Source organism: Trachypithecus francoisi, unplaced genomic scaffold (genome assembly GCF_009764315.1).
Source record: "Trachypithecus francoisi isolate TF-2019V2 unplaced genomic scaffold, Tfra_2.0 Lachesis_group11, whole genome shotgun sequence".
Classification (NCBI taxonomy): Eukaryota; Metazoa; Chordata; class Mammalia; order Primates; family Cercopithecidae; genus Trachypithecus; species Trachypithecus francoisi.
The window spans coordinates 14733115-14759621 of NW_022681456.1; the positions used below are offsets into that span (position 1 = coordinate 14733115).

A 26507-nucleotide genomic window follows, 5' to 3' on the forward strand; every position below is an offset into this window, starting at 1 on the left:
ATGGCAAAATCATAGACTTTTAGATTTGAAATGAAACTTAGAAATTGTCTTGACCAACTCCAAGACCAGGAAAACTGAGGCTTAGAGAAGTTAAACAACTTGATCAATACCACAGAGCCACTCAGAGCTGCTGTGAGACTAGGACCCAAGACTTCTGTTTTCCAGTTTAGGGTTGTTTCCACTATGTCATGATGCTACCCAATGGCAAGTGTTTTTTGACGAGGAATTCAGTTCGTGACCCGCCTGGCCAACATGGTGAAACCCTATCTCTACTAAAAATACAAAGATTATCCGGGCATAGTTGTGTGCATCTGTAATCCCAGCTACTTGGGAGGCTGAGGCAGGAGAATTGCTTGAACCTGGGAGGTGGAGGCTGCAGTGAGCAGAGATTGCACCATTGCACTCCAGCCTGAGCAGCTCCGGTTCAAAAAAAAAAAAAAAAGGACTTCAACCTAGGTTTTTTTGTTTTCGTTTTTGTTTTTGTTTTTGTTTTAATTTTCATAGGTTATTGGGAGCAGGTGGTGTTTGGTTACATGAGTAAGTTCTTTAGTGGTAATTTGTGAGATTTTGGTGCACCCATTACCTGAGCAGTATACACTGCACACAATTTGTAGTCTTTTATCCCTCACCCCCTTCCCATCCTTTCCTCCTGAGTCCCCAAAGTCCATTGTGTCATTCTCATGCTTTTGCATCCTCTTAGCTTAGCTCCCACTTATGATTGAGAACATACTATATTCAGTTTTCCATTCCTGAGTTACTTCACTTAGAATAATTGTTTCCAGTCTCATCCAGGTCACTGCAAATGCCATTAATTCATTCCTTTTTATGGCTGAGTAGTATCCCATTGTGTATATATACCACAGTTTCTTTATCCACTCATTGATTGATGGGCATTTGGGTTGGTTGCACGTTTTTGCAATTGTGAATTCTGCTGCTATAAACATGCACGGGCAAATATCTTTTTGTATAATGACTTCTTTTCCTCTGGGTAGATTACCAGTACTGGGATGGCTGGATCAAATGGTAGTTTTACTTTTCGTTCTTTAAGGAGTTTGCACACTGTTTTCCACAGTGGTTGTATTAGTTTACATTCCCACCAGCGATGTAGAAGTGTTCCCTGTTCACTGCATCCATGCCAACATCTATTTTTTTTTTATTATGGCCATTCTTGCAGGAGTAGGGTGATACTGCATCGTGGTTTTGATTTGCAGTATCATTATGATGTTGAGCATTTTTTCATATGTTTGTTGGCTATTTGTACATCTTTTGAGAGTCGTCCATTCATGTCCTTAGCCCACTTTTTGATGGGATTGTTTGTTTCTTTCTTGTTAATTTGTTTGAGTTTGTTGTAGATTCTGGATATTAGTCCTTTGTCAGAGGTATAGATTGTGAAGATTTTCTCACACTCTGTGGGTAGGAATTCAACCTAAGTTCTAATGGCACAAGTACTAAGTCATTACTATTAAACTACTTTGAAGCAACTTAACCTCCTTGAGCCTCTCTTAGATTCATTCGAAATCTAAAATTCGAATTATAAAGACCGTGAAAGGAAAATGTATCTTGGGGCCCCCAAATCACTAAGCTAAAGGGAAAAGTCAAGCTGGGAACTCCTTAGGGCCAATTTGCCTCCTATTCTATTCAGGGTCACCCCTCTGCTCCCTGAGGTAAATGCATATCTGATTGCCTTCTTTGGACAGACTAATCAGAAACTCAAAAGAATGCAACAATTAGTCTCTTATCTACCTATGACCTGGAAGCCACCTTCCCGCTTGGAGTCTTTCTGCTTTTTGCTTAGAGTTGTCCCACCTTTCCAGGCCAAACCAATGTTCATCTTGCGTATGTTGATTGATGTCTCATGTCTCCCTAGAATGTACAAAACCAAACTGTGCTCTGACCACCTTGGGCACGTGTTGCCAGGACCTCCTGAGGCAGTGTCATGGGCGTACATCCTCAACTTTGGAAAAATAAACTTTCTAAATTAACTGAAACTTGTCTCAGATTTTCGGGGTTCACAAGAGAATATTTTAAAGTTATATAACATACATAGATTATGGCCGAGCACAGTGGCTCACGCCTGTAATCCCAGCACTTTGGGAGGCCAAGGCAGGTGGATCACCTGAGGTCAGGAGTTTGAGACAAGCCTGGCCAACATGGTGAAAACCCATCTCTACTAAAAATACAAAAGTTAGCCAGGTGTAGTGGCAGGTGCCTGTAATCCCAGCTACTTGGGAGGCTGAGGCAGGAGAATCACTTGAACCCGGGAGGTGGAGGTTGCAGTGAGCCAAGATCGTGCCATTGCACTCCAGCCTGGGGGAAAAGAATGAGACTTGGTCTCAAAAAATAAAATAAATAGATTAGGCCTGGCACAGTGGCTCACACCTGTAATCCTAGCACTTTGGGAGGCCGAGACGGGCAGATCATTTGAGGTCAGGAGTTCGTGACCGGCTTGGACAATATGAATAAACCCCGTCTCTACAAAAATACAAAAATTAGCCGGGTATGGTGGTGTGCACCTGTAATCCCAGCTACTCAGGAGGCTGAGGCACGAGAATCTATATATAAAGATATATAGAGATAGATAGATAGATTAGGTTAGTTTGTTCATTTTATTACTGTACTGCACAGATTTCCCCTTTAAAAATATATATTTCCATAGAAAGACAAGGGGCTTTCTTTCTTTTTTTTTTTTCTTTTTTTACAATGAAAAAAGCAGAGTAATCTTTAAAAAATATAATAATCTAAATTTTATTTCTGGTAGTAATCTTTTGACTACTCATCTCAATTCGTTGCTATTAAGGAAGTCATTTTAACCTTTTGACTATATATTTAATAGGTGAATGTGAATGCCTAATTATAGAATTATAATATTATACTTAGCATTCATCTGACATTCGCTAAGAATTCAACTTACCCTCAAAGTTGAATTCTTAGTTTTGTTCTTAGCCTTCTCTTTTGTCTGCAGTCTTTGCCTGAGTTACCATAGCTGCTTCTTGAGCTTCCTGTCTACCTGATACAAATGACTCCCAGATCTGACCTTGCGCCAACATTTCTCCTGCACACCAATCTCCGTTTCTTTCTACTTTCTGTACATCTCTACCTGGATGTCCATCTATCACCTTCAATACAGTTTTACTAGAAAACAGTCATTATCTTTCTCCCATTAAACTTGTTTCTTCTACTAAATTCCCCATTTTTATTTCAGAGAACAAACATCTTCCCTGTCTCTTGCTCTTAGGGCCTCAGAGCTAATACTCCCATGTGTTTTCTAGGCTCTGTAGTCAATCAACTGCTGACTCTTCACTGTGTTACTACCGTGTTTCTCTTGACATCTACACTCATGGAATCATGGTATGGTAACTGCCTTCTGCTTTCAATTTTATTGCCAACATTCTAGAATAAGATTATCATTCTTTCTTATTTGGTAGCCCTAACCTGACCTCCCTGCTCTAGTCTCCTTCTATTCCAATTCAGTCTTTAAAAAATATTTTTAATTTATTTTTTCATTACAAAAGTGATACATGTTCGTAGAAAATATCAAAAACAAAGATAAACAGAAAATGTCTTTATACCCAAAGATAATCATTATTAACATTTTGGTTTATATTCTTTCAATTCTTTTTCTGTGATGTGTGCACAATATTTTTAAACAAAATGTTCTTAGTCCAGCCTGTATATTACTCCAGGCAACTATAGTATTAGTCTTAAAGATGAAATATAATTGAAAATGTTTTCATCAGTAGAAAAAAAGCTTAAAAACCTTTCTGTGGTATTAAAGTTCCTTGACAGTCTAGACCTGATAGACTGTTCGAGCTTTGTTTCCCAAATCTGCAGAACAGACATTTAAGTAATATGCCATTTCCTAATATGCTACAACCTCCAATTCTTTGTGCACACCGTTTCCTATAAAAAATTCTGCCTGTTCTTTTTTTTTTGAGACCGAGTCTCACTCTGTCACCCGGCTGGAGTGCAGTGGCGCAGTCTCAACTGACCGCAACCAGTGCCTCCCAAGTTCAAGCGATTCTCCTGCCTCAGCCTCCCGAGTAGCTGGGACTACAGGTGTGCACCACCACACCCAACTAATTTTTGTATTTTTAGGAGAGACGGGTTTTCACCATGTTGGCCAGGATGGTCTCGATCTCTTAACCTTGTGATCTGCCCTCCTCGGCCTCCCAAAGTGCTGGAATTACAGGTATGAGCCACTGCGCTTGGCCGATTCTGCTTGTTCTTTACAGAACAATCAAAATGCTGTCTCTTCCATTAAAGCATTAATCGGCCGGGCGCAGTGGCTCACACTTGTAATCCCAGCACTTTGGGAGGCCAGAGCGGGCAGATCACCTGAGGTCCGGAGTTCAAGACCAGCCTGGCCAACATGGAGAAACCCTGTCTCTACTAAAAATGCAAAATTAGCCAGGCATGGTGGCGCGTGCTTGTAATCCCACCTACTTGGGAGGCTGAGGCAGGAGAATCGCTTGCACCCGGGAGACGGAGGTTGCGGTGAGCTGGGATCACGCCATTGCACTCCAGCCTGTGCAACAAGAGCAAAACTCCATCTCAAATAAATAAACAAATAAAGCTTTAATCACCTACCCATCTCCATCCCCTGCTTCTTAGAGAGTGAGAAATGCTCCCTATTTTGAACTTTCATAGTACTTGCAACACTCACTGATTCTAGGTAATGAGTTTCTGGTGAACACATATCCGTGTGTGTATTTTATGTGTTACATATCTTTCAGCACCTAACACAATATCTTAAGCATAGCAGGTATCCAATAAATGTTGAAAGAATGAATGAATACGTGAGCACTGCTTCAGCTACTGCACCTCTTATAAAACTCATGAGAAGAATAATATTTTGTAGATATGAAAGAAGCTTAAACAGGTTATAAAACTTACTCCGGCTGCAGGGAAATAAGGAGACAGAATTAGAAACTGGAACACTGTAAATCCAACTTTGTCACTTATCCTTTGAGCTGTGCTGTGACTCTTGATCATTAATAAGTTATATATCGTGTGGTTGCCTATTGCTTGAACACTATCCTGTTTGGGATAGGTGCAAGCCAGTGTTCTTCCTTCTGCTGTGGAAACAGCGAAAGGAGTACAGGTCAATATTCCATCTTCAGTTACCGGCAACTTGCATGCGGGCATGTGACTTTGGTCAATCAGATACTGCTACCCAGAACTTTGAATCTTGCAAGCTCAGGGCACAGCAGAGATTATTGTGGCAGTTGTGAAGATGATAAGAGTCCAATAGAGCAGAATTGAGTGATGATGGCATCAACAGCATCCTAAGCAAATGACATGACCTTGATTGTGCCTTTCCTCCCTAGGGGCCTGCCCATTTTTTGAGCTTCCCAATTCATTCTATGAGATATCTTAAGAATACAATTATTTTCTGCCTAAGTTAGCCAGGGTTGGTTTCTATTATTTGCAAATAAAAACCGTAACAGTGATGATTTTCATTAGTACTTACAGTGGAACAGCCTCATCAGTACATTTCAATGAACTTCCACAACATAAGATGAAATTCTATAGTAAGGGAACTACCAATGCCAAAAGGCATAGGAGTGATAGCAGTTCACTGGAATCACAGCAGGAAATGCCAAGGTAATTCTCTATAACTTTTTAAATAACAATGTGTATTATATCAATGTGATCAAGTAAGATTAGATTCACATCTAGCAGAGGTTTTGTTCTGTACCTATTACATACTTGGAGTATATTATCTCATTTAATCCTCACAACATTTTATGAGTTTCTACCAAAAGAGGTTATAGAGGTTTGGTAGAAAACAGAATGGAATATACTCTACATGTAGGAAGAGCTTTTAGAATTCCTCACCAATACCCATTTATACTGGTTATCTGAAAGAGTGAGTGGTTTGTATGCCCAGGTTTCTGTAGATCAAGGAAGCTGTTAGAAAACATTCCATTTTTGTTTTTACTAAACTCTGACTGAAATTTAGCATTTTCTATAATTATAAATGTTGGCAACAAACCGCAAGAGTATTAGCAATACCTATAACTTTGTCACCAATACAAATCACAAATATTTTATATCATTAGTTGTTACATGTACATTAAAATATTTCTTATGCTCATCATTCATTGAAGTTATTGTAGTTATTAGACTCCTATCCCTTATTACTAAATGCATTAATAAAGAAACACATATATTACTATCTGACAAATTTGCTTTTTAATTTTAATTTTATTTATTTATTTATTTAGTTTTTTTGAGACAGAGTCTCGCTCTTGTTGCCCAGGCCAGAGTACAGTGGTGCAATCTTGGTTCACTGCAGCCTCAGCCTCCTGAGTATCTGGGATTACACGTACCCGCCACCACGCCCGGCTATTTTTGTACTTTTAGTAGAGACGGGGTTTCGCCATGTTGGCCAAGCTGGTCTCGAACTCCTGACCTCAGGTGATTTGCCTGCCTCAGCCTCCCAAAGTGCTGGGATTACAGGCATGAGCCACCACGCCTGGATGCTTTTTAATATTTTTATAACTTTATTTCAGTATAACTAGTTGCCTTCATAATTCTAAGTGGTTAATTTTTTCATGTAAAACGTTATTCTGAGAAGGTGTCAATAGGCATCCTTGAATTTCCAGAGAGGTCAATGTCACATAAAAGGTGACAAATCCCTTTTATAGGGCCAACTATAACAAACCCACAACCAGCATCATACTGAGTAGGTAAAAGCCAAAGCATTCCCCTTGAAAACCAGAAAAAGACCCTATCAGCACTCCTATTCAACATAGCACTGGAAGTCCTGACCAGAGAAGTCAGGCAAAAGAAAGAAATAAAAGGTATCCAAATAGGAAGAGAGAAAGTCAAAGTATCCCTGTTTGCAGGCAACTTGATTCTATACCTAGAAAACCGCATAGTCGGCCGGGCGCGGTGGCTCAAGCCTGTAATCCCAGCACTTTGGGAGGCCGAGACGGGCGGATCACGAGGTCAGGAGATTGAGACCATCCTGGCTAACACGGTGAAACCCCGTCTCTACTAAAAATACGAAAAACTAGCCGGGCGAGGTGGCGGGCGCCTGTGGTCCCAGCTACTCGGGAGGCTGAGGCAGGAGAATGGCGTAAACCCGGGAGGCGGAGCTTGCAGTGAGCTGAGATCCGGCCACTGCACTCCAGACCGGGCGACAGAGCAAGACTCCGTCTCAAAAAAAAAAAAAAAAAAAAAAAAAAAGAAAACCGCATAGTCTCTTCCCAAGTGCTCTTTGATCTAATAAATAACTTCAGCAGTTTCGGGATACAAAATCAATGTAGAAAAATCAGTAACATACCTATATATCAAGAGCATCCAAGCCAAGAGCCAAATGAAGAATGCAATCCCATTCAAAATAGCCACAAAAAGAATAAAATACCTAGGAATACAGCTAACCGGGGAGGTGAAAGATCTCTGCAATGAGAACTAGTAAACACTGCTTAAAGAAATCAGAGATGACAAAAACAAATGGAAAAACATTTCATGCTCATGGATAGGAAGACTTAATATTGTTAAAATGGCCATACTGCCCAAAGCAATTTACAGATTCAGTGCTATTCCTGTCAAACTACCAATGACATTCTCCACAGAAGTAGAAACTGCTATTTTAAAATTCATATGCAACCAAACAAGACCTTGAAAAGACAAAGTAATTCTAAGCAAAAAGAACAAAACTAAAAGCATCACGTTACCTGTTACCAGACTTCAAACTATACTGCAAGGATATAGTAACCAAAAGAGCACGGTACCCATACAAAAACAGACACATAGACCAGTGGAACAGAACAGAGAGCCCAGAAATAATGCCGCACACCTGCAACCATCTGATCTTTGACCAAGTCGACAGAAACAAGCAATAGGGGATGGACTTCCTATTCCATAAATAATACTGGGATAACTGGCTAGCCATATGCAGAAGACTGAAACTGGACCCCTTCCTTACATCATATACAAAAATCACACCAGGCACAGTGGTTCACACCTGTAATCCCAGCACTTTGGGAGGCCGAGGCAGGTGGGTCACTTGAGGTCAGGAGTTCTAGACCAGCATGGCCAATGTGGCGAAACCCTGTCTCTACTAAAAATACAAAAATCCGCTGGATGTAGTGGTGCACACCTGTAGTCCCAGCTACTCGGGAAGCTGAGGCAGGAGAATCACTTGAACCCGGGAGATGGAGGTTGCAGTGAGCCGAGATGGCGCCACTGCACTCCAGCCTGGCGACAGAGCGAGACTACATCTCAAAAAGAAAAAGAAAAGCATTCCCCTTGAAAACCAGATAATCCCTCACGCCTATAATCCCAGCACTTTGGGAGGCCAAGGCGGGTGGATCACGAGGTCAGGGGTTCAAGACCAGCTTGGCCAACATAGTGAAACCCCATCTCTACTAAAAATACAAAAAATTAGCCGGGCATGGTGGTGGGTGCCTGTGATCCCAACTACTCAGGAGGCTGAGACAGGAAAATTGCTTGAACCCCAGGAGGCGGAGATTGCAGTGAGCAGAGATCAAGCCACTGCACTCCAGCCTGGGTGACAGTGCAAGACTGTCTCAAAAGCAAAAATAAAAACAAAAGTTAGCCGGGCATGGTGTTGCATGCTTGTAACCCCAGCTACTTAGGAGGCTGAGGCAGGAGAATCACTTGAACCCTGGAGGCAGAGGTTGCAGTGATCCAAGATTGCACCACTGCACTTCAGCTTGGGTGACAGAGCAAGACTCCCTCTCAAAAATATCAACTCAAGATGGATTAAAGACTTACATGTAAAACCTAAAACTATAAAAACACTGGAAGGTAACCTGAGAAATACCATTCTGGACATAGGACCTAGCAAAGATTACGTGATGAAGACACCTAAAGCAATTGCAACAAAAATAAAAATTGACCAATTTAGACTTAATTAAACTACAGAGCTTCTGTACAGCAAAAGAAACTATCAACCAAATAAACATCCTACAGAATGAGAGAAAATGTTTGCAGGCTATGCATCCAATAAAGATCTATTAACAATATCCAGAATCTATAAGGAACTCAAATCAACAAGCAAAAAACAGTCCCATTAAAAAGTGGGCAAAGGACATGAACAGACACTTTTCAAAAGAAGACATGCACACAACCAACAAGCATAGGAAAAAATGCTCACCATCACTAATCATTAGAGAAATACAAATCCAAACCACAATGAGATGCCATCTCACACCAATCAGAATGACTGTTGGTGGCTCACACCTGTAATCCTAGCACTCTGGGAGACCAAGGCAGGCAGATCGCCTGAGGTGATCGAGAGGACAGGAGTTCGAAACCAACCTGGCCAACATGGTGAAACCCTGTCTCTACTAAAAATACAAAAATTAGCTGAGTGTGGTGGCACACACCTGTAATCCCAGCTACTCAAGAGGCTGAGGCAGGAGAATCTCTTGAACCCACGAGGTGGAGGTTGTGGTGAGCTAAGACTGTGCCACTGCACTCTAGCCTGGGTGACAAAGCAAGACTCCGTCTCAAAAAATAAAAATAAAAATAAAAAATAGCAGATGCTGGCAAGGTTGCAGAAAAAAGGGAACATGTATACACTGCTGCTGGGAATGTAAATTAGTTCAGTCACTGTTAAAAGCAGTTTGACGACTTCTCAACTCAAAGCAGAATTACCATTTGACTCAGCAATCCCATTATTGGTTATTTACCTAAAGGAATATAAATCATTCTACTATAAAGACTCATGTACCCGTATGCTCATTGCAGTACTTTTCAGAGTAACAAAGACATGGAATCAACCTAAATGCCCATCAGCAGTGACTGGATTAAAAAAATGTGGTGTGTATACACCATGGAATACTATGCAGCCATAAAAAGAATGAGATCATGTCCTTTACAGCAGCATGGATGGAGCTGGAAGCCATTTAGTAAATGAACTAACACAGGAACAGAAAACGGAATACTGCATGTTCTCACTTATAAGTGAGAGCTGAATACTGAGTACATATGGATACAAAGAAGGGAATCGCAGACACCAGGGCCTACTTGAGGTTGGAAAGAAGGGGGAGGGTGAAGATCAAAAAACTGCCATATTGGGTGCTATGCTTATTCCCTGGGTGGTGAAATAATCTGCACACCAAACCCCATGCAATGTGCCTATATAACAAACCTGCACATGCACCCCGAACCTAAAATAAATGATTTTTTTGTTGTTGTTTTTTGTTTTTTGTTTTGAGATGGAGTCTGGCTCTGTCACCAAGGCTGGAGTGCAGTGGCACCATCTCAGCTCACTGCAAGCTCCGCCTTCTGGGTTCACACCATTCTCCTGCCTCAGCCTCCTGAGTAGCTGGGACTACAGGCGCCCACCACCAGGCCTGGCTGATTTTTTTGTATTTTTTAGTAGAGATGAGGTTTCATCATGTTAGCCAGGATGGTCTCGATCTCCTGACCTCGTGATCCGCCCATCTCAGCCTCCCAAAGTGTTGGGATTACAGGCATTAGCCACCACTCCGGCCCTAAAATAAATATTAAAAAATAAATTCAAATTCTACTTTTTTAATTGCTGGGTGAAAAAAAAATCCCTTTTTATAAATAGGCTTTTGGGGTGGGGGCAGGTTTGACTTGCTCAGTGGTTCCCAAACTTGACTGTGTGTGAAAATTACTTTTAAGAGTTTTGTAAACAAAACTGTAAACACTAGAATTTTCAAGGGTAATTAGAGCTGAATGCAGTTTTGGCCTTGGGTGTTGACTGTTGTACCCAGCCACCTTGGGTAAGATAAGATTCTATTCCCTAGTGTTTTCAAGTAAATCTATAGACCCCTGGGAACTTAAAGGTATGAAAATAGGTCTAAAAGTTCTCCACAACTTTTTTAATGTTATGTTTTCATTTTTATGATGATCTTTTAAAAAATACATGGTGGGCCCTGGCATGGTGGCTCACTCCTGTAATCCCAGCACTTTGATCACGAAGTCTGGAGTTTGAGACCAGCCTGGCCAATATGGTGACACCTCGTCTCTACTTAAAAATTCAAAAATTAGGCCGGGCACGGTGGCTCAAGCCTGTAATCCCAGCACTTTGGGAGGCCGAGACGGGCGGATCATGAGGTCAGGAGATCGAGACCATCTCTGGCTAATACGGTGAAACCCCGTCTCTACTAAAAGATACAAAAAACTAGCCGGGTGTGGTGGCGGGCGCCTGTAGTCCCAGCTACTCAGGAGGCTGAGGCAGGAGAATGGCGTGAACCCGGGAGGCGGAGCTTGCAGTGAGCTGAGATCCGGCCACTGCACTCCAGCCTGGGTGACAGAGCAAGGCTCCGTCTCAAAAAAAAAAAAAAAAAAAATTCAAAAATTAGCTGGGCGTGGTGGTGCACGCCTGTACTCCCAGCAACTTGGGAGGCTGAGGCAGAAGAATCGCTTGAACCCAGGAGGCAGAGGTTGCAGTGAGCCGAGATTGCAGCACTGCACTCTAGCCTGGGCGACAGAACAAGATGCCGTCTAAAAAAATAAATAAATAAATACATGGAGGATCATCTGGATGACCACATTATCACTAAAGAGTCCTGTGGTTTGCTGGGATTTCAGGGCCTGTGTTTGTGTTTACCATAATGCCAAGTGGTGCCACTTGAATTGTCTTAGACAAATGAGAAAAGAATAGAAACGGAAGTGGAATTAATGTGTAACTGTTAAACTCGCACCTTGTGAAGGCCAGATGATACCAAGCCAGGTTATACAAATGAAGTATTCCTAGGAGTACAGGTACAGAAAAGTGGTCTAATGGTGAGTGAGCATGCCACACTGAAACATAAGAAACACAGTAGAATGGGCCATATTTGTTTTGGAAGTTATTGTATCAACAAAATAATAACATCTGTACTATCAAAGCAATTGTTGAGTTTGATTTGGAGAGAGGTTGTGAATTTGTTTCATATAAGTTGTATAAAAGCCATAAGAGGTTTATTACAGTTTTGTTTATTTGAGACCGAGTCTCTCACTCTGTTGCCCAGGCTGGAGTACAGTAGCATGATCTCAGCTCACTACAACCTCCGTCTCCTGGGTTCAAGTGATTCTCCTGCCTCAGTCTCCTGAGTAGCTGGGACTATAGGCGTGAGCCACCATGCCCAGCTAATTTTTGTATTTTTAGTAGAGACGGGGTTTTACCTTGTTGGCCAGGCTGGTCTCGAACTCCTGACCTCAGGTGATCCACCCGCCTTGGCCTCCCAAAGTGCTGGGATTACAGGCATGAGCCACTGCGCCCAGCCTATTACAATGTTATAAATGGGCAATTTCATCTTTCGGTAGCTCAGGCCCTAAGGCTTGGAGTCATCTTTGACTCCTCTCTTTCTTTCATATTCCAATCAAAGCAGCAAAGCCCGTTTGATTGTTCCTTCTCAATTATTCTGGAATTCTACCAATTCTTATTACCTCTACCACCAGCACCTTGGTGCTGGCTGCCATCATTTCTTTCTGAGAGTTTTGCAATGGCTTCTTTCTGGTCTCAGTGTTTTTAACCTTGCTTCTGTACAGTCTGTTTCCCACAGAATAGTCAGAGTGATCCTTTTAAACACAGAAGTGGCATCTCTCACAGTGGCTCAAGCCTGTAATCCCAGCACTTTGGGAGGCCGAGACGGGCGGATCACGAGGTCAGGAGATCGAGACCATCCTGACTAACACGGTGAAACCCCGTCTCTACTAAAAAATACAAAAAAAACTAGCCGGGCGAGGTGGTGGGCGCCTGTAGTCCCAGCTACTCGGGAGGCTGAGGCAGGAGAATGGCGTGAACCCGGGAGGCGGAGCTTGTAGTGAGCTGAGATCCGGCCACTGCACTCCAGCCTGGGCGACAGAGCGAGACTCCGTCTCAAAAAAAAAAAGAAATGCTTCAGTGGCTTCCCATCTCACTTATAATAAAATCCAAAATCTTCATCCTGTTATGAAAGGCCCTATCTCTTCTCCTAGTACATCCCCATTGTTCACTTTCCCTTACCCACGCTGGCCTTCTGGCGTTTTCTGGAGTACACAAAACAATCTTGCTTTTCCCTCTGCCTGTACCACTCTTCCTTGCCAGGATTGCCAGGACCTTCGGGGCATATTCCTTCACTTCCTTCATCCTTCAGGTCTCTGCTCAACTCTTACCTTATCAGAGAGCTCTATCCTGCCTGCTGGCCCTGTTTCATTTTATATTTCTCTTTATATTTATTAATACTTCCTGTATAAATATTTCTATCTCTCTCTACTAGAATATAAGCTGTATGAGAACAGGAAAGAACCCAAAGCCTTGTTCAGTGCTGGACGAATATTAGGTACTTAATAAATATATTTGCCAAATGAATGATACATGAATAAATGAGTAAAGTAAATGACTTAAAGTGACTTCAGAAAATGTTAGGGATCTGTGAGGATTTTTAAAATAAGAGATATGAATGATTATTAATCATGTTTGAGAATTCATAAGAGCAAATTACTGCATATTACAGTTACGCAAAGTTTTCACATTATGTATTCAATACATAACAGAATATTGGGGCATAAGATTGAATAATGGGCTGGGCGCGGTGGCTTATGCCTGTAATCCCAGCACTTTGGGAAGCCGACGTGGGTAAATCACAAGGTCAGGAGATTGAGACCATCCTGGCTAACATGGTGAAACCCCATCTCTACTAAAAATACAACAAATTAGCTGGGCATGGTGGCAGGTGCCTATAGTCCCAGCAACTCGGGAGGCTGAGGCAGAAGAATGGTGTGAACCTGGGAGTCAGAGCTTGCAGTGAGCTGAGATGGTGCCACTGCACTCCAGCCTGGGCGACAGAGCAAGACTCCGTCTCAAAAAAAAAAAAAGACTGAATAATGGGGCAGCCGGGCACAATGGCTCATGCCTGTAATCCCAGCGCTTTGGAAGGCTGAGGCAGGAGGATTGCTTGACCCAGGAGTTGGAGACCAGCCTGGGCAACATAGCAAGACCCTATCTCTACAAAAAATAAGTTAGCTGGGCATGATGACACATGCCTGTAGTCCCAGCTAATTGGGAGGCTGAGACAAGAGAGCTGCTTAAACCCCAGAGGTTGAGGCTACAGTGAACTGTGATCACACTACTGCACTCCAGCTTGGGTGACAGAGTAATACCCTGTCTCTCTAAAACATAAAACATTTTTTAAAATGAAAAAAAAGTTATAGTGCAAAATGAAGACTTTAAAAACCTGGTCAAATATTTTAGAATAATTTGGGATTTATATAGACACATCACCACCATTTTTATACTGGTCTTAATTTTCAGATTCATGTGAGGTGCCATTTTTTCTGAAGTAGATGCATAATTGATTTCAAATTACTGGCCTCATATCAAAGTATCAGACAGAACAAAGATATTCAGTGTTGCTGGATGTGGTGGCTCACGCCTGTAATTCCAGCACTTTGGGAGGCCAGGAGTTTGAGACCAGCCTGGACAACATGGTGAAACCCCGTCTCTACTAAAACAAAAAAAAATTTACGGGGTGTGGTGGCATGCACCTGTAGTCCCAGCTACTTGGGACGTTGAGGCACTAGACTCTCTGGAACCTGAGAGGCAGAGGTTGTAGAGAGCTGACATGGTGTCACTGTACTCCAGCCTAGGCAACAGAGCGAGACTGTCTTAAAAAAAAAATAAAAGAGATATTCAGTGTTAAATTTAAGAGATCCAATGGGGCCTCTACTTTCTCATCTGTCTCTTATCCTAAACTTCTTTTTTTTAAGGGAAGAAGAAAATAATACTCCATGAGAAATCAAAATAATTTGCTTTTGAGCCTACATAGATAAAGTCTTAAAGAGTGACTAGAAGAATCTTCATATAATGTCAGTTGACCCAGGAGTAGTCTGAAGGTTATCATTATTATGATCCTCAAAACCCCAGCTACTTCTGCATTATTTGCCAAGTAGAAATTAGATGATCACTACAGTCCTTTTTCAGCTCTTAAACGTGAGGATATATGTTCACAGTTGGGCTATAGAATCATAGTGGCATAAAAAGCAACTATCATCTAGTTTCATTTTCAACGTGAAAGTAGCTTAAAAGCAGTTTTCTTACCTCAGGATAATAGTTAAATATTGGTGGCAAACAGGAACAACAACTAAAACAAAATTTGCTAGTTTTTTTTTTTTTTGGACAATTCTCTTCAAGTCTTATGGGAAGTCATGTGGAAAGAAGCGGGGGAAGAAACCAAATACTCAACTAGTCCTAACTATGGGACTTCGACCGTGAAGCATGTTTCAGAGCTTTGTACCAGCTTCATCTAAGGCTTGATACTTAATTTTAAGTGAGAAATTTATTTATTTATTTATTTAGAGACAAAGTCTTGCTCTGTCACCCACGCTGGAATGTAATGTCACTATCTTGGCTCACTGCAAACTCCACCTCCTGGGTTCAAGTTGTTCTCCTGTCTCAGCCTCCTGAGTAGCTAGAATTACAAGCATGCGCCACCATGCCCAGCTAATTTTTTGTATTTTTAGTAGAGACAGGTTTTACCATGTTGGCCAGGCTGGTCTTGAACTGCTAACATCAAGTGATCTACCTGCCTCGGCCTCCCAAAGTGCTGAGATTATAGGCATGAGCCACCATGCCTGACCTATTTTTTTTTTTTTTTTTTTTGAGACGGAGTCTCACTCTGTTGCCCAGGCTGGAGTGCAGTGGTGCCGATCTCGGCTCACTGCATCTTCTGCCTCCTGGGTTCAAGCGATTCTCCTGCCTCACCCTCCCGAGTAGCTGGGACTATAGGCATGTGCCACCATGCCCGGCTAATTTTTTGTATTTTTAGTAGAGATGGGGTTTCACCGTGTTAGCCAGGATGGTCTGGATCTCCTGACCTCAAGTGATCCACCCGCCTCAGACTCCCAAAGTGCTGGGATTACAGGCATGAGCCACCGTGCTGGCCCTGTTTTTTTCTTAAACAGGCCCTCAAATTTGTTTACTCTGCAGTCCCATAAGAACCGAATCTAGCACCATATATTTAAGTGTTCTGAGATCCTTGGGAGGAATAATAACAGAAGTTCAATCTTACATTAAATTTAAAATTTTCTTAATTACCCTCCAAAATAATGAAGTGTGACTTAGGGCAGCATGGTTCAGAAGTATGTTTCCTGTAATGGAAAATCAGAAGTCCTGAATTTTTTTTTTTTTTTTTCAGACAGGGTTTTACTTTGTCACCCAGGTTGGAGTGCAGTGGCACAATCTCAGCTCACTGTAGCCTCAGCTTCCTGGACTCAAGCAGTCCTCCCACCTCAACACCCAAGTAGCTGGGACTACAGGCACGTGCTACCACGCCCAGCTAATTATTATTTTGTATTTTATTTCATAGAGACGGGGGTCTCACTGTGTTGCCCAGGCTGTTCTCGAACTCCTGGACTCAAGCAACACTCCCCTCTCGGCCTCCCAAAGTACTAGGATTACAGGCATGAGCCACTGCACCTGGCCAGAAGTCCGGGATTTTAATTTGGGGATAATGCTGCCACATAGGTGTGATGTGATGGATGCTTCACTTTTCTGAGATTGAATATAAAAAGAAAGGAGTTGAAATGGTGTATCTTTAAAATTCTTTCCAGTATGAAACATTCTAATTCTTATTTACTTTATTAATACTGAAATATTGTGGAGTTTTCAAATTCACTGGCTCCAGGATAGTGCTGCTAGAGAAAAACATTGTTGAGAAGAACATTATTGTTGAGAAAAATATTGAAACACAACTAAGATCTTCCATGAGTCATCTTTCTTGAAGTTTCTGGGAACAGAAAAATTATTTAAAATATTTATATTTCCACTCTCTATCAAGTGTTTCTTTCTTTCTTTCTCTTTCTTTCTCTTTTCTTCTCTTTCCTTTTCTTTTCTTTCTCTTTCTCTTTCTTTCCCTCTCTCTTTCTTTCTCATTTTTTTTTTAATGGAATCTTGCTCTGTCACCCAGGCTGGAGTGCAGTGGTGTGAGTGACTCGGCTCACTGCAACCTCTGCCTCCTGGGCTTAAGTGATTCTCATGCCGCAGCCTCCCAAGTAGCTGGGACTACAGGCACGCGCCACCAGTGTTCTTTCTTATACTAAGTTAGAATGTCTGTGAGAAATAATTTACTTGGTTACCATTGTTAGAAGGTTTCCATTTCTTAGAATAAAGAAGTGTTTGTGAAGATAATTATTTCAATTGCACATCTCTGATGAAATCTTCTACTCCAAGCTAGTTGGATTGTTTATTTGGCCCAAGGGCCTAAAACCTGAAATACTACATTCTTGGCGCAGTTCTGCATTCTCACTATAAATGTAATACTTGAGGTTGCAGGAGGTCAAGGAAGAGGGAAAAACTTATTTTATGCCTGTTATTTCATCTTATCCTCTTAGAAGAAAAAATGTTGTTTATCTTTTGGGGAAAGGATTAATTTGAATGATCATTTTAATTCTAAGATTGAAATGGAAAAGGGAAGGTGATTTCATCAGATTTTTATGGAATATCTGCTACTTAAAGAAGCCGTAGGGCCCAGCATTTCCACTCATAGGTATATGCTCAAGAAAAATGAAAACATATATCCGCATAAAAACTTATACATGAATACTTCTAGTAGCACTATTCATAATGGCCAAAAGGTAAAGCAGTCCAAATGTCCATCACCTGATAAAATGTGATATATCCATACAATGGACTATTATCTGGTAATAAAAAGAAATACTGATTCATGCTATGCATTGGATTTGAAAACATGCTGAGTGAAAAAAGCCAGTCATGAAAGACCACATATTGTTTGATTCTGTTTATATGAAATTCCCAGAACAAGGAAATCTATAAAGATGGAAAGTATGTTAGTAAATTGCTTAGGAATGGAGGAAATGGGGTGGGGCGAGGGTGGGGTAATAGCTAAAGGGTATGGTTTTGTGTGTGTATGTATGGTGATGAAAATGTTCTAAAAATAACTGGTTGGTAATGGTTGTACATATCTGTGAATATCCTAAAAACCACTGAATTGTACACTTTAAATGGGTGGAGTGTATGTAGGTGAATTATATTTCAATAATGCTGCTTTTATTTTTAAAAATGTCAGGGGTTACAATGATTAATCCAAATGTGGACTTAGACAATTATCCTTCTCTGAAGAAGCACTTGCCATCCAGTTTTAGAGTACTATGTGTGTTGAAAACTGAAGCAAAGGGAGAAAATAGTAGGTTTTATAGAGGTGACATTGAACTGGACTGTGAGAATAGTTGGGATTTGGGCCTTATAAGCCGAGGAAACAACTTGGACAAAGACCAAGTGAGAAATGAAATACAAAGTCTATATAAAAATGTAACTGAATGGAATTTATTTTTTCCTGATTTTATACAGTTTAAAAATTTAGGTTAGACTAGTGATTTGAAGCCAGCTTTGAATGTTCATTAGGTAAAGTTATTATTATTATTATTATTCTTTATCCCATAGGAAGTAGTGAGATTTTGAAGGATTTTGAGCAGAGCTATGATATTATCTGAACCATGCTTTAGAAAGATGATTATGGTAATAGTGTTTTTCGAATTCCAGAACAGATAGAGGCTGTAAGAGGAGGAGAAAAGGAGAGAGCATATGATGCCAGAGAAATGGAAAAACAGGCCAAAAGAAATATTTGAAGCAGAAATTGGGGATTAATTGAATGTAAGGGACGGGGAAAGAGAACAGAGTTAATGGGAGGTGTATGTGAGCCATTTAGGGGAGAAGCCAAATAGATATTTGAAAATACGGGACTGGGGCTTAGAATAATTGTCTAGTGACACAGTATTACTTAAAACCATTAAATGGGCAGAAATTAAGATAGCAGCTTGCAGTTACACAGGGGACTTGGGAAATCCTTAGAGGAACACATTCATTTAGACATCAGAAAGAAGAAGTGTAACCAGAATAATTTGGAAAAACAGAAGACAGTTTCATGGGATCCAAGAGGCATTTATAAAGAAGGAAGTGGGGGTAGTAAAATGGAAGAAAATTGAAAATATCCTTTAGGTTTAATGGATGAACTTCAGGAATACTGTCTTCAGCCTCAATAGCAATGCAATATTGTAGCAGAAAAGCAAACAAAGAAAAGATAAAACTGAGAAGGCTTAATTCCTAGAAGTCTTAGATAATTTTAGAACATATATAGAGCTTGGCAACCAAAGATGAAGAGAGTATGCATGCATTTTAAGAAAATTATGTAAAAGTGGGCCGGGTGCACTGGCTCACGCCTGTAATCCCAGCACTTTGGAAGGCCAAGGCAGGTGGGTCATCTCAAGTAAGGAGTTCGAGACCAGCCTGGCCAATATAACAAAACCTCATCTCTACTAAAAATGCAAAATTAGGCGTGGTGGCGCACGCCTGTAATCCCAGCTACTTGGAAGGCTGAGGCAGGAGAGTTGCTTGAACCCGGAAGGCAGAGGTTGCAGTGAGCCAAGATTGTATCACTGCACTCCAGCCTGAGTCTCAAAAAAAAAAAAAGAGAGAGAGAGAAAGAAAATTAATTATGTAAGAAGAAGAGTTAGTAACTATTTAGAGAGAGGATAATTAGCCCAGCATGGTGGCACGAACCTGTCGTTCCAGCTACTCAGGAGGCTGAGGCATGAGAATCGTTTGAACGTGGGAAGGTTGCAGTGAGCTGAAATCTTGCCACTGTGCTCCAGCCTGGGCGACAGAGCCAGACTCTGTCTCAAAAAATAAAAAAAGAAAGGAGAGAGGGGGAGAGAGAGAGAAAGAGAGAGAGAGAGAGAGAGAGAGAGAAAGAAAGAAGGAAGGGAGGGAGGTAGGGAAAGAAAGAAAGAAAACTATTTTCCTGATTTGTAAGATATCTTATTTGAAACTACTTTATTTTTTCTGAGATGGAGTTTTGCTCTTGTTGCCAGGCTGGAGTGCAATGGTGTGATCTCGGCTCACTGCAATCTCCGCCTCCCAGGTTCAAGCGATTCTCCTGCCTCAGCTGCCCGAGTAGCTGGGATTACAGGCATGTGCCACCACACCGGCTAATTTTGTATTTTTAGTAGAGACGGGGTTTCTCCATGTTGGTCAGGCTGGTCTCGAACTCCTGACCTCAGGTGATCCACCCGCCTTGGCCTCCCAAAGTGCTAGGATTACAGACGTGAGCCACCGCACCCGGCTGAAACTACTTTCTTAGAAATTTAGCAACTAGTGTTCATATGATGCCATAAGGAATATTGTAGTTTATTGGTGCTATAGTCAGACTACATTAGCAGAGTAGACATGCAAACATTGCAGTTATTGATTGTTTAGTGGTTAGGTAAAATGTGATGCTGAATTCAAGCAAGTTTTAGCTACCAATTAATCTAAAGCATTCCACAGCCACAGACAGAATTGGAAGGAGTAACAAAAATAATGAAAACATTCAGTTTATAAGTATAGGCATGAGACAAGAGTGGGATATTCTCAGCAAGAAAAATGTGAAAACGGAAGTCCATAGTTTTTTTCTGGTTTTTTCCTGTAAGGCCTTCATCTACAATGCTAGTCAAGCATCTAAAAATTATTCCAATAGATGTAGGTTTCAAATTGTTATATTCTTTGACCCAATAATTCTACTTCTAGAAAGCCATTCTCAAGAAAGCCCCCAAAATGTAGATAAGTAATAGGCACCAAGATCTTCCAGACACGATAATTTTCAATAGTTCAACACAAGGTTGAATATAGCCTTGGTTTCTGATTGTGGAGAAATGGTTGTGAATGAATTACAGCTCTTCCATAAGACAGACATTAAGCAGTCATTAAAATGACCTTTGTGAACAGTATTTGGTGACATGGCAAAATAGTCATAGGGTTAGATAAAAGAGGTGAACTATGAAACTATACACATAATGTGATCTTAGCTGCATTTTTAAAATGCAAGCAGAAATAAATACGTGCATGGAGAAAAGTATGCCAGATTGTTAATGGAGTTTTGCCTGGATAGGATTATGGATTTTTTTCTTCCTTTTTTTTTTTTTTTTTTTTTTTGAGACGGAGTCTCACTCTGTCACCAAGGCTGGAGGGCAGTGGTGCGATCTTGGCTCACTGCAACCTCTGCCTCCCGGGTTCAAGCGATTCTCCTGCCTCAGTCTTGTGAGTAGCTGGGATATAGGTGCCGGAATTTTTTCTTAATAGTGTGTATTTCCCAGGTTTTTACATTGGGCATGTACTTCTTTAATAGATAATTTAAAAATAATCATGCTCACGCCTATAATCCCAGCACTTTAGGAGGCCAAGGTGGGCGGGTCACTTGAGATCAGGAGTTCAAGACCAGCCTGGCCAACATGGTGAAACCCCGTCTCTACTGAAAATACAAACATTAGCCAGGCGTAGTGGCAGACGCCTATAATCCCACTACTCGGGAGACTGAGGCAGGAGAATTGCTTGAACCTGGGAGGTGGAGGTTGCAGTGAGCTGAGATCATGCCACTGCACTCCAGCCTGGGCAACAGAGCGAGACTCTGTCTGAAAAAAAAAAATAATCATCATCACCCGGAAAATGTGGAAGATTGGTTATAGGAGAGCCTAGGAAAGGAAAGGTAGAGTAATCAATGCTAATCATCATGTCTATTGGAAAAGCAATTCAAAATAGAAGCCTTACTGACAGAGAATCAGTAGCATTACCGCATGCTATCAGATTAGTGCTGTCTACTGGTAGCCTCTATTAGGTTACCCTGGACACAAACAAACCAGTGGAAGCCTCAATATAGATTCTTAAATCTAACAACACATTTGTTTCCCAGATACTGCCTGTGGAAGAGTAGTTTGCGTCTTTGTTTTGAGCATCTAACTTTTTAAATTTGCCATCCACTAACAGATGAAGATAACATTTTAACCTTGTAATATTACATTTGTAAATATGTAAAACTACCACATGAGCAATTATTGATTCTTTAATTTTGCTGGTAATTATGTATTTTGTCCTTCTTTTTCCATAGGTTGCATCATAAATACAAAGGACTGAAGTTATAAAAGAGAAAAAGGAAGATTGCTGCTAAAATGAACCTGAGCAATATGGAATATTTTGTGCCACACACAAAAAGGTATTGTCCATACAACTTAGCTTTCTCCTAAGAAATGGGAAAAAATAATATTTTCTGGGTTTTTGGATGAATTTTTATCTTTGAAAGAAAAATAAAAGGGAAAGTAAAAATATTAATAAAATTGGGATAAAATATTCTTTTATAAAAATCTTTGGCCAGGCACGGTGGCTCATGCCTGTAATCCCAGCACTTTGGGAGGCCAAGGCAGGTGGATCACCTGAGGTCAGGAGTTTGAGACTAGCCTGATCAAAATGGAGAAGGCCCGTCTCTACTAAAAATGCAAAAAAAAAAAAAAAATTAGCCGGGCATGGTGGTGCATGTCTGTAGTCCCAGCTACTGGGGAGGCTGAGGCAGGAGAATCTCTTGAACCCAGGAGGTGGAGGTTGTGGTGACCTGAGATCATGCATTGCACTCCAGCCTGGGCAGCAAGAGCAAAACTCCATCTCAAAAAAAATAAATAAAATAAAATAAAAATAATAATCTTTGAGCTTCTATTTATTTCCTAAAATTTTTTTTCTTCTCAGTTATAGTTTACAATATGGAGAATTATTTGGTTAAAAGAAATGAGCTTACTTAAACTTTCTTGATTCCTATTGTCAAATTATTTTCTGGAAATATATATATTGCGATTTTTTTTTTTGCAGTACTTTATAGTTAGATTTGAAATTACCTAAAAGGATTTGTATCACTTTTCTTCTAATTACAGAAGTAATAGGCTTTGCAAAAAATTTTTTTAGAAAATACATAGAAACAAAAAGAAGGAAATAAAAAATTACCCAAAATTTCAACACCTAATTTCAGATAAAACACAAGCTACAAAGAAACCCAAACTTATAGGTCAAAGAAGTCACGTTTCCCATATGCACTGTCGTATTCCCTCTGTGCTTTCCCTAATTATGCCTCGCCTGTTTTGCTAAAACAAAACAAACAAACAAGAAACTGCCTTGTATGAATTCCCAAAAGTGTATTACTAGGTCAAAGGGCATACCCATCCTGTTCTTCAAGCAATGTATAAAAAACTATTTCCTTATACCCTTACCAAAAAAAAAGTATCTTTTTTCCTCTTATTTTGCCCATTTGGTCGGTGAAATAAGGTGTCATATTATTTCCGTTTTTACTTATTTGATCATTAGTGAAGTTACATGTTTCATATTTTAAATGGACACTACTGGTTTTTTTTTTAATTTCCTACCTATCTCTTTTGAGTTTGTAGGTAAGTGTATGTGTGTGTGTGTTTACCCTTCTGATATTCAGAATAGCTTTTTTTTTTTCTTCCTGAGACAGTGTTTCATTCTGTCCAGGCTGGAGTGGAGTGGAGTGGTGGCGCGACCTCAGCTCACTACAACCTCCACCACCTGGGTTCAAGCAATTCTCCTGCCTCAGCCTCCTGAGTGGCTAGGATTACAGGCGAGTGCCACCACACTTGGCTAATTTTTGTATTTTTAGTAGAGACGAGGTTTCACCATTTTGGCCAGGCTGGTCTCGAACTCCTGACCCCGTGATCTGCCCTCCTCAGCTCCCAAAGTGCTGGGATTACAGATGTGAGCCACCGCGCCTGGCCCTGAATAGCTTTTAACTGGCAAATATTTTGCAAAAATTTTCTCTACTTCTTTTAATTTCTTTTTTTTTTTTTTTTCCTTTGAGACGGAGTCTCGCTCTGTTTCCCAGTCCAGAGTGAAGTGGCACAATGATGGCTCACTGCAACTTCTGCCTCCCGGGTTAAAGGAATTCTCCCACTTTAGGCTCCCAAGTAGGCGTGTGCCACCACACCCAGCTGATTTTTGTGTTTTTAGTAGAGACAGGGTTTTACAATGTTGGCAAGGCTGGCCTGGAACTCCTGACCTCAAATGATCCTCCTGCCTCTGCCTCCCAAGTGCTGGGATTACAAGCATGATCTACCACACCAAGACTCATTTCAATTTGGTACATTACATCTTTCTACAACAATAATGTGAACATATTTAAAGAGCATAATTTGTTTTAACAGGTATATATCTATGAAACCACCAACATAGTGGAAATAAACATATCCACTATCACTCCCAAAAAGCCTCATCATGCCCCTTTTTAACCCCCCTACCTACTCCTTTTTACCTGCCATCGCCACCCGCATCCCCCAGGTAACATTTGATGTGATTTCGATCTCTTTAAATTAGTTTGCAGTTTCTAGAATTCCATATAAATGAAATCATAAAGTATGTACTATTTTTGTCTGACTTCTTATACACGGCATAATTATTTGAGATTCATTCATATTGTAGTGTATATCTGTAGTTTATTTTATTGCTGAGTTACAGTCCGTTGTATTTATCACAGATTATCCATTTATTTGTTGAGGTACATTTGGGTTGTTTCCAATTTTGGCTATTAAAGCTACTGTGAACATTTGCATACAGGGCTTTGTATTGACGTATGCTTTCATTTTTCTTGGGTAAATACTTGAGTATAATGGCTACATCATATGATAGGTGTATGTTTAACTTTTTAAGAAACTGCCCAATGTTTTCCAAAGTGTTTTACCATTTTACATTCCCACCAGCAGTGTATGAAAGTTACAGTCACTCCATATGTTAATGGCTAACATTAAAAAGACTGAGTTTTGAGACAGAGTTTCGCTCTTGTTGCCCAGACTGGAGTGCAATGGTGCAATCTTGGCTCACTGCAACCTCCACCTCCCGGGTTCAAGTGATTCTCCTACCTTAACCTCCCGAGTAGCTGGGATTACAGGCGCTGACCACCACACACGACTAATTTATGTATTGTGGTAGAGATGAGGTTTCACCATGTTGGCCAGGCTGGTCTTGAACTCCAGACCTCAGGTGATCTGCCCACCTCACATGGGTTTTAATTTGCATCTCCCTAATGAGTAGTGATAGTGTGCATCTTTCTTTTGCCATCCATCCATCTCACTTGGTAAAGTGCTTGTGTTCAAATCTTTTGTCCATTAAAAAATTTGGGTTTTCTTATTTTCTTATTATTAAGTTTTGACAATTCTTTATGTTTTCTGGATCCAGGGGTCCCATTATGAGACATAATTTGCAAAGATTTTCTCCCAATATGTTGCTTGTCTTTTGATTTTCTCAAGTATCTTTCAAAAAGCAGACATTGTTAATTTATGAATTTTTCCTTTGATGGATTGTGCTTTGGGTTATTAACTAAGAAATTTTTATCTAACCCGGGGTCACAAATATTTTCTCCTGTACCTTCTTCTAAAAGTTTTATTATTGTAGATTTGCATTTAATTCTATAATCTATTTGGAGTCAGTTTTTATACAGGTTGTTAGTATGGACCAAATATATGTTTTCTTGCATATTTGCATGCAATTTTTCCAGTACCATTCATTGAAGACAATTATTTCTTCATCGGATTGCCATTTGTCTATCTCTGTGCCAGTATTGCACAGTCTTGATAACTGTAACTTTATAATAAAGTTTGAGATTATTTTTTGCTAGCTCTCCAACTTTGTCCTCCTCCTTTTTCAAAGTTGCTTTGGTTATTCTGGGTCCTTTGAATTCTCATATGAATTTTAGATTAAACTTCTCAACTTCTATTTCTAAAGAAAAATGTTGAGTCTTCTGATTTATAAACACTGTATATCCCTTCATTATGTCTTTATGTCATTATTATTTTTGTCATTTTCAGTGTACAGGTCTTATATATCGTTTGTTGGATTTATCCCTAAGTATTTTCCTTTTTTTTTCTTTTTTTTTTTTTTTTTTTTTTTTTTTTTTTTTTTGAGACGGAGTCTCGCTCTGCCGCCCAGGCTGGAGTGCTGTGGCCGGATCTCAGCTCACTGCAAGCTCCGCCTCCTGGGTTTAAGCCATTCTCCTGCCTCAGCCTCCCGAGTTGCTGGGACTACAGGCGCCCGTCACTGCGCCCGGCTTGTTTTTTGTATTTTTTAATAGAGACGGGGTTTCACCGTGTTAGCCAGGATGGTCTCGATCTCCTGACCTCGTGATCCGCCCGTCTCGGCCTCCCAAAGTGCTGGGATTACAGGCTTGAGCCACCGCGCCCGGCCTCCTTTTTTTTTTCTTTTTGAGATGGAGTTTTGCTCTGTCACCCAGGCTGGAGTGCAGTGACACAATCACAGCTCACTACAACTTCTGCCTCCCCGTTTCAAGCGATTCTGCTGCCTCAGCCTCCCAAGTAACTGGGATTACAGGCATGTGACACCACACCTGGCTAATTTTTGTATTTTTAGTGGAGACAGGGTTTCCCCACGTTGGCCAGGCTGGTCTCGAACTCCTGACCTCAAATGATCCACCCACCTCAGCCTCCCAAAGTGCTGGGATTATAGGCGTGAGCCACTGCACCTGGCCCTATTTCACATTTTTTATGCTACTATGATATTTAAATTTGATTTTCTTTTTCCTTTTTTTTGAGACGGAGTCTTGCCCTGTCGCCCCAGCTGGAGTGCAGTGGCACGATCTCAGCTCACTGCAACCTCCACCTCCCAGGTTCAAGCAGTTCTCTGCCTCAGCCTCCCAAGTAGCTGGGACTACAGGCACCCACCACCATGCCTGGCTAATTATTTGTACTTTTAATAGAGACGA

The 26507-nt window shown here is 40.8% G+C and overlaps 1 protein-coding gene across 6 annotated transcripts in view; it reads left to right on the forward strand.

The window, feature by feature from the left end:
- TAOK3 (TAO kinase 3) overlaps nucleotides 1-26507 on the forward strand; it is a 237520-nt gene that overhangs the window by 92204 nt on the left and 118809 nt on the right. For all 6 annotated transcript variants that reach the window (XM_033220428.1, XM_033220434.1, XM_033220430.1 and 3 more), the window contains exon 2: nucleotides 21849-21953. The gene's annotated coding sequence lies outside the window, so the exon portion shown is untranslated. The remainder of the gene's footprint in view (nucleotides 1-21848; nucleotides 21954-26507) is intronic.